The following is a 14,255-nucleotide window of genomic DNA, read 5'->3' as shown; positions in this document are numbered from 1 at the left end:
CAGGCTCATGACACACTCACTCACATGGTACAGCTGCTGCCACAGCATTTTTTTCCACATCTGAAAAAAAAAAAAAAAAGATGTACCTCGTAACATTTAAATGTTTCTTCCCACATCGAGACCGTGCTTTGCCCCTGCCAAGTTGATGGCCAAGTCCCCAGGACTGGACTCTCGGATGCAACCCAAGAGCTGTAAAACCAGGGCACTGGCTGAGAGACTTGCAGCAGGCTCTGAGTCAGGGCACTGAGGAATACATTTACATAATGAGTAGGCAACTGCCCAAAGTGAACACCACAATTCTTCATCATTAAATATCTTGAAAAAAAAACAAATTAAACAAACAAACAAAACGATGTAGAAACAGGACATTCTAAGGATGCAACAGGTGTAACAGTCCAGAATGAAAACTAGTTTCATCCAATAATGTGATGACATTATTCCTTGTAGTGGACAGATCAACTGATCTGAACATCACTTGGAGTCACAGAATGGTTGAGGTCAGCAGGGACCCTGGCTTAAGCAGGGCCATTCAAACACACTGCCCAGGACAATGCATAAGCAGATGAACAGTTAATGTACTGGATGGACTCCTCCTGCAATGGAGGCAGAAAAACTCCATCCAAGAAAGCAGAAAACAGGACAGGTCTGTTTTTGGTAGTTAAGGGTGTGTGCTTGAGAGAAAGCTGAGGGACCCACAGCACTTGTTTCCATTTCACACAGGAGGAACTACAGTCCAACATCTAAACATTGTGCCCCTCCTGCACATACTCAAAGCTCACACCTCCTCTGCCATTATAAATACTGCAACCAACACCAAGGTAAAAGTGCATCTACTGAAGTGAATTAAGAGTGCACCTTCAAGAGATGCACCTGGCTGGACAACACCTTGATTCTAGACTGAATTACATATTCTTATGTCTCTGGAACTGAGCAAATGGACAGCAGAGCAAGTTTGGCTCTGATTTCCGAGTTATCAGTGGTGTCACTTGTCAGATTGCATACAGATGTGCCCATTCTGTGGCAGGACAAGGTCTCCAAAGGCTGTATTCAGAACACAAGCCTGCAGGCAGTGCGGGGAGGTGAGGCACCTTTCAGCCTGTAAACAAGTACTTTTGAGATCAAGCCATTATCAGACGCTACCAACGTCCCAGCGTCAGAAATCAGCAAGAGTTTTGCAGTGAGTTCCACAGAATGAAGACAGATTTTGCACCGTGCAGAAAAACCACACTCTTGCTTTGCCTCCACCCTCGATTTGCACGTTTATTTTTGTCCCCTTACAACAGGAAGCTCTGGCAGGAAGCTCCCAAAGTTCAGACGGACGCCACCCACCCACCCCACACCCGGGACTACACGCACTGCTACCACCTTCCTCCCACCCAGCCCGCTCCTCCCTTCACCACCACCTGCAGAACAGAGTAAACACTGGGTCAGCCCTAGCTCTGGCCGTTCCCCTGCTTTAATAACCCATTGTTCGCCTGTGGTTGCCTCAGAGAGATAAATTGCCAACTGACAGCGTTCCCAGAGAGGAAGAGCCGTCCCACGCATGTCATGGGTGCAAGCCCAGGGCTGGGCTTCAAGGGGAGCAGCCCCACTGCACAAACATCTGCTTGGCCCAACAGTTCATTTCTAACATTTCTAACCATTTCTAACAGGTTTAAAGCTATAACTGCTCCATATCCAGCCCACACTGAGGAGAAGATACGGGCTGTTGAGGTGCATGCTGTCACCCTGCCTTCTGCCATGACCTATGTTAGCACCAGGCTGTAATGGTGGCTGCAGGTAACGCTGAAGTACAGAAGGGGATCACAGAGAATATTTAACCATAGGAGAAAAGAGACAATGGACTGAGAAATTAATCCAATCATACAGGAAATGATATAAAATAAATAAAAATCAAGAAGTCACTCATTTAATATTTCCCTCATATCCTCATGTCCAAAAAAGAAGTGCACTGAACATAGTTAACATCCCACTAATGAGACATCTGATCTCCCAGAACAAAGCAATAATGAACATGAGCTCTGTTTCCACCAAATCTACCAGAAAGATTTTTAAGGGTCTGCTTTCCCACTGACACAAACACATGACTCCTATTAGCCTTAATAAAGGAAGGCTGCATTCAATGAGGGAGTAATTTCCCAGGACTGCACAACCAAGTTGTGGCAGGGTTGAGACACAAGAGAGACTGCTAAGAGAATTTGTCTGTCACAAAACCATACTGACAGACTAAATTCTTTCCTAATTTTCCCATGAATTTCTTCAGCTTTTGTGAAGTGTTTTTCACTTTAGGCCAGAGAAAATATTATGGACTTCTCTTATGCCAAAATTATGGAAAAACAAATCAGATAATGGAATGCCTAGCTCATTTTTAGCCTGAACAGAATATAACTTAAAACATGCACTTTTTGTTTACTGTAATCTTAATACATTGTCCCGCATACTATTTTTGACTCTGTGATATGTTAAATCTTGCTCCCGTAACAATGCAAATTTGTTGACAGGATGGTAGGTTAAAGTTTATCTTACAGGCTGCTTCCCTTGCACCAGTCAGAGAAATCTAGTTATGTCAATTTATGTCCCTCTCAGTGCTCAGTGAGGCGAGGAAGCGGAGTGGAATGCCACAATGTGGAAACAATGCGAAAAACTAAAGCCAGCACTGAGCGTCTGATGCTTCAGCTACGTTCTGTGTGCCCTCATGAGACTCTGAGATTAGTACTTTACATCTCAAAATTGCATTAAAAAGCCTTAATTTCGGATGTTGAAAATACATTTAACCTTCTAATTGCAGAAAGTTTGTTTTTCTGTCTTTTTCCTCCAGTTCAAATTGGGGAATTCAAAAAGGAGTGCTTTTCCTTTCTTCCCCCCGACACCAGAAAATTCAATTTGATAAGCAACATAAAAAATATTTCAACATGTGTTTTCCATAAGAAACCTATTTGATGTAATCTAGGACATTCAATACAATTACAGTACACATCAGTGAAGGCTGCTTCATGCACTCTCCTATAACTTTGCATGAGAGCAGACTCCTCTACTATCTCTTAGTGCAGTGACAAGTACAGGAGACTATATAGCTTGTTACTGCTTAAACACATGATAAAAGACTAGTGGCAGATATACACACCGAATCCAAACTGCTTTGATATAATAAACCAAGATAAGGAACTGCAGTGCAACAACTGCTATAGCTGTGTGACTGGTACAATGCTACATTTTAGAGCCACATATCAAAAACGTGTCTTGCAAACGAAATCAAAATTAGCTTCCTATTTGTGCTCAGCTGTAAAGAAATGTATTTGTTAAAATTAAGTTCTGCAAGGCCAGCACAGCAAACCACAGTACTGTGCCGTAGTACAACCAGCCTGGTGCAGCGCTGGCACATGCTTGAAATCCAGCACCCAGTTCTCCAGAGGCTGGTGCTCCAGTCTGCTTGAATGGAAGCAAAATCAGATTGCATGCTCCTCAAAAAATAATAACATGCAGAACAACTGAGGCAAACAGAGAACAGCTGATTTAAAGACAGATACCAGCTTCAGTGAAAAACCTTACTCAAAACGTAATCATAACTCACCAACAGCGTCGTTGCTCTAGAAATAAAGATCATGAAAATGTGAAATAGAAGACAATGAAAATACAAGACAACTTTCTGCAGCTTCCATCCCCAACTGTTCTGTCAAATACACAATAGCAATAGCACAAAGCATCTTTATGACAGGAATAAAAGACTCTTTAAGTGCTCCTTTTATTTTTTATTGAATGAACACACTCTTACACATAGCTCATGAACAATGGCTCGAGCACTAGCACTGCCAAATCATGTATTTGATTAGTCAACTACAGCGTGCAAGTTACACGCAGAACAATCTGAAACATGAATTTATTGCATGTAACGTGGTAAGTCAGGTGTTTGATCAGAAGACTGAAGCTGCAGCAATCTGAGACATACAGCCACTGTTAAGGTTAAAAAATGGTCAGTGAGTGTTTCACCACAACTGACAGAACACTTCTCAGCTCACGCTCACTGGCAAAGAAAACCTCAAGCCAAACCAAAAGGGTGTTCAGACCCAAACCCACAGACTGCATCCAGCAAGTGCTGTGTTTGGTGTGGTTTACTCTTGTCGTAGAGCCACAACTTGTCGCTTGTCCTTCTCCCTTCAGGAGGCACTGCACACCATGCCACACCACACCTCCTCATCATCTGAAAAGATACCATCAGATGAGGCACTTCCAGAGAAATCCTCTCCTACTGAGCATTTGAATTTACTCACAGGTGGAAAAAAAAACACTGGGAGTCACAAACATGAACTCTTTCACAGTTTGCATCATGCCACCAAACTGTCACGTAACCCACAGGCAAAGGCAACCACAGGCTCTCCAGATCAAGATGTTCTCTGTAAGGTAAAGTTATGTTGCTCATCTCCTCTATCTGTTGTTAAAACACTTTTCTTTTGACACTTGTAATCTCTCAGACAGAAAAAGCACAAGATTAAAGTGCATTAGGAAAGACAGGGCACGAAGCCAGAGCACAAACCAACCAAAGGGTCTCTAACCCTTGTTTCAGAAGCCCTTGCACTAGAAACTAAAAGTACTGCTCTCATGTATTGCACGGTGCCTTGAAGTGGACACAGACATGTTACTGGCCATAAAAATAAGTGCAGCTCTTTAATTTCTTAAATATTTACCACTCAGATATAACAGTATAAAACTCAGAGCTGTGTTCCTGATGCCTGGACCCTTCTGTCAAAACACGTATAGACATAAGACCTCCTGGTGAAAACACTTCAAAATGCTTTCACACTTTTGTTTTGAAGTACAGATCCGTCTTCCCTTCCCTTCCCCCTCCACCCACCCACTCTTCCAAACAAGCAAGTAATCCAACCTCGCACAGGAATTTTAATTGTTTCCATAACTCCTATCACCTGCCAAAAAAGTGCTTAGTATGACAGGGAGACAGGGAGCCTCTGCTGCATATATATATATTTACAATATAAGCATGCATATATATATACACACACATATATATGAATATGACTTACACAGAAGTTAATTTCTGCACAGCTTTGAACACCAGAAGACTTTATAAGATCCAACCTTACATTCTAAAGTGGCAGCCATGGCTTGAGCACACTTGACACTTGGGCTCAGATTTACAGCCAAGTTACTGCAGGCCTGCATGAGCCATGCCTGGTGTGCTGTCTCCGTGCACAGCATTAGCCATGACAGATCCTAATTAGCAGTAGCATGAGAGGCTAAACTAAGACACACACCGCAATGTTTGTTGTGAGTGAAGTACAGTCCCACAGATCTCCCAACAGCCTTTGAGAGTTTGGCTGATGTGGGTACCATGACTGGACGCCTGGCTCCTTGCTGTGCAACTTCTTACATTTTATTTTTATTCTTTTAATTTTAAGATCTTGGCCTGTCAACCCTTCCTTGCACCACACAACATCTCTCACCACAAATAACAGCCCTGGTTTCAGTGAGACCTTTGAAATACTCATCTTGTGGCAGGAGTAATTGCACAACACAAGCTTGTAGGGATATTTTCAGCATACCCATACAGCTTCACTTATTTAGTTGTTTTGGATCAGGTCTAAAATAAAAAACACCACCACAACATTGCTCGAGCATTTGTTTAAACAAATAATTCATTTCTTATATAATGTTCTTTATGAATTTATGACACGTGATTACTGTATCTCAGTAAAATCCCAAGGATTGCTTTTGTTACTGGAGCTTATAGATGTTCTCTTGGGTAAATCACAAACCAGAGTAAGTTTGCTAATAGGTGAGGCCTAACAATTTCCATAAAACAAAAGTGCATTTACAATGGTTTAATAAACAAGAGGAAAAATGTCTCTGGGATTTACATCATGGCAGCTACTAAATCGTTATCTTCAACAATAGATAGACATTTTTCCATTAACGTTAAAACTAAAACCAACATGCTGCAGCTTCTGACACTTCTGGTGTTCAGAGAACTACTTTTTTGACAGCATCCTTTGATTTGTGACGGGTGGTTTGTTTTTGAATTGTTACTGGCTAGGTGAAGCCTTGAGGCAGACGTGCAGCACAGCTGATAACGTGTTATTTTCCAGCCCTGTGATAAATTTCCCATAGCTGCCAGCCTGCAACCTGACGACTTTCAGCAGTTCGACTGTCTCACATTTGAACACAGCAGCGTCAGCCCATTTGATGTATTAGCTCTAGGACTCTAGATGGAAGACAAACATTTTCAGTACTGATTAGTTTCAACTGAAAACTCTTCTATTGCTTCATTTCAGACGGCACCACATCTTGTGTTCAAAAAGCCAGATCTCGCTGAAGAGACATTTCAAGCTGGAAGTCCAGTCAGAATTCGGATACTGATGTTATTTCACAAGCAAACCCATTTCAGCACCTTTGCATCACTACCACCAAGGTCTATATTGTTTTCAAAGTCCACTGGCCTTTCACAGCTGCAAAGGAAGTGACACAGGAAGAACAACACAGGCAGCGTATATCAGCAATAATTCCATCCGCTGCTGCCCAGCTGTGTGCACAGGGAGGAATTGAGCTGCTTCCTCTCCCTGAGCTGTCATTCAGGCATTAGAAACGTGCGTGCTATGGCACAGGGTTGGAGGAGGGCACAGACAGCGGCCAGCCCAGCATGCCCACTCACAGGCTGCTCTCTTCTCAAACAGGACCTACATGTGCACTGCTGAAAAGCATGTAAGATAACTCTAAGAAATAAAGACCACAATTCCTTACTTGAAATGAGTTGTGATGTTTTGGGCTATGGTGACTAAGGCTGAAATTCAGATGCGCTGTGAGCTCCAAGCATAAAACTCATACCCCAAAACAGACCAGAGTGGGACTGTAGTCGTGGGTTTGAAGCAGTGTGCAACTCTCAGGTGTGCTACACACCAAGATTTCACACGGAAAGAATGCAAAAATTGTTTAGAAAATCCATAGCTTCCCCAGTCAGCCACAGCTACTCATGCTGTGAATAAGCTCACATCAATGGCCAGATGTGTGCCACGTACATTACTCAAGTATGGGAGGTGCCTGATGGTGCCTAGAAAAACCTACACCACGTAGGGGCTGACCTTGCCAGGTGAATCACCTCGCCTCACGTGTAGCGGTAACAGCTCAAGAGTCACTGGTGATGATTTATTTTCTCTTCTCTTCTGAATTTAAATCAGAACCAAAGTTGCCCAGCAACTAAAAATCCTTGGTCTGAAAGGAAAATTCCCAAATCCTGAAGTAATCGAGTTCTCATTCATCATTCACATGATGTATGAGCTACAGAAACCTAACACTGTCATGTTCAACACCCATGTTCACAAATTCACAGAGTCCTAGAGGGGGATTCTTTTTACTTAAGTTTAGATGTTTACAAACATTGGAATTACTTGTCTAAGTCTTCCTTCAGGCTGCAGTGAATCATTTTCAAGACTTTGCTGGCTGTACTCACCAGACATAAATTGTAACAGAACTCACAAGTTGACATCCATATTGCTGCCATCCCAAGTTATGCAAGATGAGCGCTGCTCTAACACACCAGCAGGGTACATGCAAGACAGGAAATATGTAGCAAGAAGAGATCGCTTAGTCAAATATCAGAGAAAAGAAAGAAAAGAAAAAAAAAGATGGTGGCTTTTAAAACAAGAACTCATTAAATTCTTGCAATTCACACAGCAGCACAGGCAGGGCATTTTGGCATGTGTTTTTCAATGCTTCTTATTAACTTCAGGGGGTATCGAACCACTCAAGAAGCCCTATTACATACTGATTTTCTGCACTGCGACACAAAGCAATGTAGAAAGAGTGCAGAGCAGACACCAAGCGAATACTGAGATCTGGCAATGGTGGTGTGAATGTAGATGTACAGCTAAAATATGCTGTGTGAAAATGTCACCAGCACAAACAGGCTTTCAGAATATCAAGAGCAGGAGCTGCTAATGTAACAGGCACTAAGCGAAAATATGTCTGATTCCTTAAAAAATGGTAAGTCACAAAAGATGTCAACAAGCAGGAAGAAAGGGAAGAGGAGGAGGGATGAGCAAACATGATAATTAAAGCTGTAGTGTTCTTGTGGTCAAAATATATGTTTATTTGATTAGGAAACTGTATTTCCATGAAGAGTACTACAGAGCAAATAAGCTTAGGAGGAAATGGTGCCTAATGAGTTCCATAAAAGATTTTTAAAGCAACTTTCCCTCACATTCCCCACAAACGTTTGAAACTAGTGTACATCCCTAACACTGAGTTTTCTTGATTTTAGTATTGCCCTCATGAGAGAATAAATGAGCCAAAAAGTTAGCAAATGCATTACACAGCTCACACTGCTAGACCTCAACATGGTGTTAAAATCTTTATGTTTCACTGTTAGTATGGCACGTAAATAAGCAAAGTGCCAGTCTGTACCAGAAATCCTTTAAAAGTTCATGGTGAAAGCAGAGTTAAAGCAACAACAAACCCACACATCCATCAACCCATTACAAACATCCTGATACACTGTTTGGTAAAAGCTAATTTAAACCCAAGCCCTTACACCACAGCTTAGATATTTTGGGCTGAATTGGTATGATTAATAGCAAGCATGGAGCATTATAAATTATAGTGAAGATGAAAGGATTTCTGAATACTTCTCTGAAGCAGGGAAGTTTATCAGTGCCCACCTACAAACATATGCTTTCTCCATATGACACACTGTGCGCAGGAAAACAATGGCGCACACTTGATGATTTATGTTTTAAAAAGACAGCGTGAATGTATCTATAGTGCTTCTCCTGAATCCTGAAAACCAGATTTTGTCAAAGAAAAGGCTTCAGTGAGAGGAACGTGATCTCTTCTATGATTTTTCTCCATTTTACAATTCCTTGGTACAAAACTGGTATGTAGCCAAGCAATGGAGGAAAAGACGTTTCTTCTGGTCTAGCAACCTGTCTTACTTCAAAGCCACCTCGCTCTCTGTAGCAACTGGACAGATCAGTACAATGGGAAAGGCATTACAACAAAAGTGCGATGACAGAAGGACCAACATAATAGAAAGGTGCTACAAAGGAAGGAAAGGAGGTGCTTCACCCATAGGAGCAGATTCCAGTTTCGCATGGGAAGCTTCATAAAGGGGTGTCAGTCAGCCCTTAAATGAGGTCTGAGAGGTGCAGCCAGGCTGCACCCCTTCTGGTCTTACAAAAGAATTGCCTTCACCTGTGCTCCCAGGGCTGACCCAGTCCTTTCCACAGGTGTTCAATCAGTGGCTCAGGCCATGACTCCACACTTCCCATACACCATCATTACAGTATTACCATTTTACACAGACCAATGTTGAGAGCTTTTTTCAGTTAATAATTTTTCAGTCATTCACAGATCATGAGCACTTCATCTACAGCCAATGAAATGCAAATCCTTTCTGCTTAGATGGTAAATAGCAGACAGCCTTGCTGCTGTGCACAACTTTTAACAATTTCAAGGAAGATATCATTGGAACAATTGTATCAAACATCTCTTCTGTGTAATCAGGTATTTATCTCTGTGTAAAACTCATTAAATGCACGTTTTCTCTTTCAGTTCATGAATTTGTATACGTATCAACTATCAAAACAAACAAACAAAAAACAGGTGTTTCATTCTTACACAGACTTTTTAGATGGAAAAAAAATGCAAATGCATTCAGTCAATAAGCAAGGTTAGACATCTTAGAGAGGCTGCATCCATGGAAGATCCAGTATAAACCTAGAATTAGTCCCAATAATCATTTTCCTTGAACCTCTGCACCAAACACAAAGAAGACCCTACACCTTCTTTGTTTTGTATCCTCTTACCAAAAAGTGAGCATCAGCAATTTAAGAAAACAAAACTAAAAATATCCTGCCTGACTCATGCCACTCAATTCTGAAGACAGCAGAAAGCTCAGACTTGGCAGACTTTGTAGGGCTATACTGACCATGCCACATCCACCACTTACCACAAAAAGCAAGTTTTACCTACATCCTGTGGTCAGGACTTGACCAAAATTCAACAGACACTGACGTCTAAATATAGGTCTGCAGTCACAGACTTCAACCACATACTGGATAGTTAATGTACTCAATATAATACAATTTATTTCAATCCACTGTTTCTTGTGATCTAATTGTTTACTGACATCCACACATTTTAGAAGAAGTCACACTGAGGTACGGCATTTTGTCCCTGGTCATCAAGTTCATATATTTTTCACAAAGACACACGATTGCAGAACAAATGGCTTCTTTGTATCTTATGATACCGGCAGTTTCAATTCTTCAAGCTGAAGGAGCAGAAGAGACCCAGCAACCTGCGTGTCTGCTGCAAGCTTCAAGAGCATCCATCTATTTGATGTACTTGTTCCCTTTTCCCAAAGATATTCCACAAGATATGTAAGCCCACGTATTTACCAATTCCATAGCTTTTATTTGTTTGTAGTGACACATATCAACTCACCTGCATAGACTGCTCTGTGGTACCCTGACTATTTCTGGAATGCTTTTAAGATATTGAAATTGTGTTTGCCTATTTTCATGCCTCTGATCCTAATTTTAAGGAACAGATCTCAGTTGCTAGAGCAGCATTTTCACCTGCATTTGCCAACATCTCACAATGAAACTCATTCTCAGGATTCACCTGTGAAGTTTCTGCATGAAGACCTCTCAGGAAATGCAAGTTGGATATAAATCATTTAGCTTTCATTCTGCACCTTACCCTCTCTGAGGCTTTCACACTTGGGCCATCCATCAGCTCTCCAGTCTGTCTGGCAGAATTTCTATTTCTGATGCTTTTGCAATGATTCAGTATAAGTGATTTATCATAGACTCTCATGAATTTAGTGATTTTTTTTTTTTTTTTCTCGGAATATATTTTGGCCAGACTCATTATACTTTAAAATTTAATTTGCAAGATGCTTTTCTTCCTGTCTATTTTCTTTGTTTGGATACAACTTTGGCTTTTGAAAAACATCTCCGTGTTTCTAAATAGATTCCTTAACTCTGCTATAAAAACCTCCTTGCTTCTTAACAACAACAAAAAATGAGTATCAACTATAACAAAAAATGAATATGTTGTATTTGATACTTGGCATACATTTTATCTAGCTCTTCATGTGAGGTCTTTAAAGAACTGCAAGGTTTGATTTCTTTACAAGAAGCTTCCTTATTCTTATGTAGCACTTCTTTTCTAAATTCAGAACTCTACCATAGTGAATTTCCTGGCTCTTTCTGAAAAGATCTGGAATTTCAGTATATTATGGCTATACAACATTATATCAAGTGTTTGAAACACACAAGTCAGGATAAGCTTGAGCTGCGGCCCATCCTGTGGGTTCTTCTACTGACTGCCCTCTAGAGCACCTCTTTGGTCCAAAATGTTATTCTCTTTGTTCCCAATGAGTGACAGGTATTGCAATACCAGTATTTTTCATTGTACAGAATAAGAAATGTAAGTGATGTCTGAAATATATCCTCTCTTTCACCTCAGATTTCTTCAGCGTCCAGAACTTGACAACACAGTCACCTCTGCCTTGAAGTTATGAGAGTTCTTCTGGCCATCAAATTCTAACAAATGTATGACCTCACTGAAAGACACCCATCACCATCTTTTCCATCCCATTGGCATTTTATAAAACATTAGGTAGAAGTAAGCACATATCTGGTGCACCTGCAGGCTCCTCCATTCCCTTTGTCTAGCTTATTATTTGTCCTATCCCAGCTGATTTTTGCTAATTTGGATCTTTACCATTTGAGGATTACTTATGATTTCACTCTTAGAAAACAGGACACACCAAACTCAATAGGTGCCTTCCCTTTTCCCTTGAGCTTGAAAGTTGGTTTGCAAGCCTTTGTAGCATCAACTGCCTTTTGCTGGTTCCCTGTTGGCTTAGCACAAGGTCATCCCTCCTTTTCAGATCTTTCCATTGCAAAAGTTTTTTCCTCCTGCTCTCAACTGAATAAAAGCCTCTTTTCCACATCTCAACCATGCACCAAAGTCTCTGCCTCAGCAATAGTTCAACATATACAACACTGGGAACATTTCAGATCATTTCACCAAGGTTTCCTATTTCCTGTCAGTACACATTTTGCTTTTGAAATTCTGTCCTAACTGCACTGCCTGTCCCTGGCTCCTTCCCAGAACTTCAAAAGAACACATCTAAGCAGAAGATCTGAGGCCTATGATCATGGCAGCCATGGTACTTTTTCCAAGTACATCTGACAACCAGCTCACCTGCTGCAGTCTGACCTGTCTTTAAATGGGATGTGATTTGCCAGTTACTCTGCTTCTGCCTAAACTATCTGTCCCAATTACATATGTTAATTGTAACTGCCAAGGAAAACAGAAGCACTGGGGCGTAAATGGCAAAGAGCTGCAGGGAGCCGCTTCAGCCACAGGTTGAACGTTTTTGCAATAAATCTGTCTACTAGTGGAAACATCCAATTTTCAAAGCTTTAGTTTAGTCCAGAACCTCTTTACCCTTGCCACACTGTTTGTAAGTACTAATTTAAAGTCATCATCATTACATGATAGCAGCTGCATTTCTGTAAATTATGAGCTCAAGCTCAATGGCTAGGGACTAAGTGAGATACCCTTACCAGTGTGTATTTGCAATGATCCAAATGTCTGGGGATAAGCGAACTAATTACAATATGTGAAATTTAGATATGGTCACTGAAGGATGAAGATACCAATGACAAAAAAGACATATTAATTGTTTTCCTGTGTATTTCTGCTTTGGAGAAACAGTTGCTGCTGTGTTCACTTTAAAGATGACACGGTCATTTTTAATAGAACTACTGAGATCTTGATGAAATAAATTAATGTAAATACCTTAACGAACAGTCTATAGTTCTAAAAAAACCAAAGGACTGACTTACTGAAAATGACAAGTTAAAGAAATAAATTATAAAACAAAACCGATCAGCTGAAGTACATAAGACTTTCAGCTTTGTTCTTCTCATGAAGCATTTCCATCTACTAAAATTATTAGCACTGCATTCACCTCTTCACACTTAAAGGTCCATCCACAAAGTGCCTGCACCATTTAAGTAGCTACAGTGTCCTACTGTACTCATTATATGAAAATCTCAAAGCCACGCACAAATCATCAAAACATCTACACCTCTTATCAACACTTGTTCTTGGGTTTTAATCTGGAAAATCTGCGTGGGTGCAATAGTTCATGCATCAGGCGTGGAAACGTCTTAAAAAAGCATCAACTGGTTGTAGTGAACCAATGAAAAATGCTTTCTGACACTAGGAAAGGCAGGAAGCTGCCACAGGAGTTGTGGTGTTCAGCTCCCTGCCAGCCCTGCAAACTAAACCCTAACTCAAACCCCTGCTTTGAATTAATTCAACCTAAATTTACAGCCTATGTCAAGTATAATGCTTCTCTTATCTTTGCAGTTAAAGATGGACTAAGCTGATAATAAATAGATTTGATGAAGCAACCGTCATTCCCCAAATTGCATAGTTATGCTAACATTAATTCAGGAATATGGATAAATTATACTTAAAAATCCATCGGTGTAATTGCAGTTAACTCCCAACACCTGTACAGATGAACCTCACACTGAAGTGTTTGACATAGAACCTTGTGTATGCCTCTCTACGTTAAGATGCTGACACCAGGCAATAGCAGCAACTCTTGACCACTGAAAATGACTTCCAATTGCAGACAGAGCATAAAGAAATCAGACTCACTTTACATTAAAGGTATTTTTCTCTCCATCCCCCCTTCACCGAGACTCTCATAAGCTTAAAGATAACAGGACACAAATCCTACTTCCTAGCACCTCATGCTGATAACAAGCAGAGACTACAACTGTGGCAAAACTCAGCTGACAGCCCTGGCCCTTTAGGAGCAGAAATCAGAGCTGCAAACCAATTGACTGACACTGTTTTAATGTGACATACCGAGATTCACAACCGAACCAAAACTAGTTTGGCATTTAGCAAAGTTAAACACAGTATTATCTCTGTGAAGAATCGCTGCTCATTAGCAGAATGACAAAGCCATCGTGTTACTACAGCTGAACTGCGAGGAAGTAAGCCCAGCTTCAGCAGGGGGAAAACAAAAAGCTGTGTGTTTATTAAACTGACTTTCTAAATATCAACATTTGCTAAGGAGGTCACCATTACTAAATACAGTGCAATGCGTGAAGGGAAAAGAATAATCCTAAAAAGACAGGATGTTGTTGAAATTATTAAATCAGTATCGAGTGGATGGGAGTTTTGAGGCTTATAATTGTTTTGGAAAAAGT

At 40.8% G+C, this 14,255-nt stretch overlaps 1 protein-coding gene across 8 annotated transcripts in view; it reads right to left on the bottom strand.

Annotated features, from left to right (window-relative positions):
• Nucleotides 1-14,255, bottom strand: part of ADD3 (adducin 3) — a 98,064-nt gene that overhangs the window by 37,774 nt on the left and 46,035 nt on the right. For 2 of the 8 annotated variants that reach the window (XM_085554689.1, XM_085554690.1), the window contains exon 3: nucleotides 25-60. The exons of the other annotated variants lie outside the window; for them this stretch is intronic. The gene's annotated coding sequence lies outside the window, so the exon portion shown is untranslated. The remainder of the gene's footprint in view (nucleotides 1-24; nucleotides 61-14,255) is intronic. 8 annotated transcript variants of the gene reach the window in all.

The sequence above is a fragment of the Coturnix japonica genome, chromosome 8 (genome assembly GCF_054131305.1).
Source record: "Coturnix japonica strain WE chromosome 8, WE-NBRP24, whole genome shotgun sequence".
NCBI classification, from domain to species: domain Eukaryota; kingdom Metazoa; phylum Chordata; class Aves; order Galliformes; family Phasianidae; genus Coturnix; species Coturnix japonica.
This window is presented reverse-complemented; position numbering and strand designations above follow the sequence as displayed.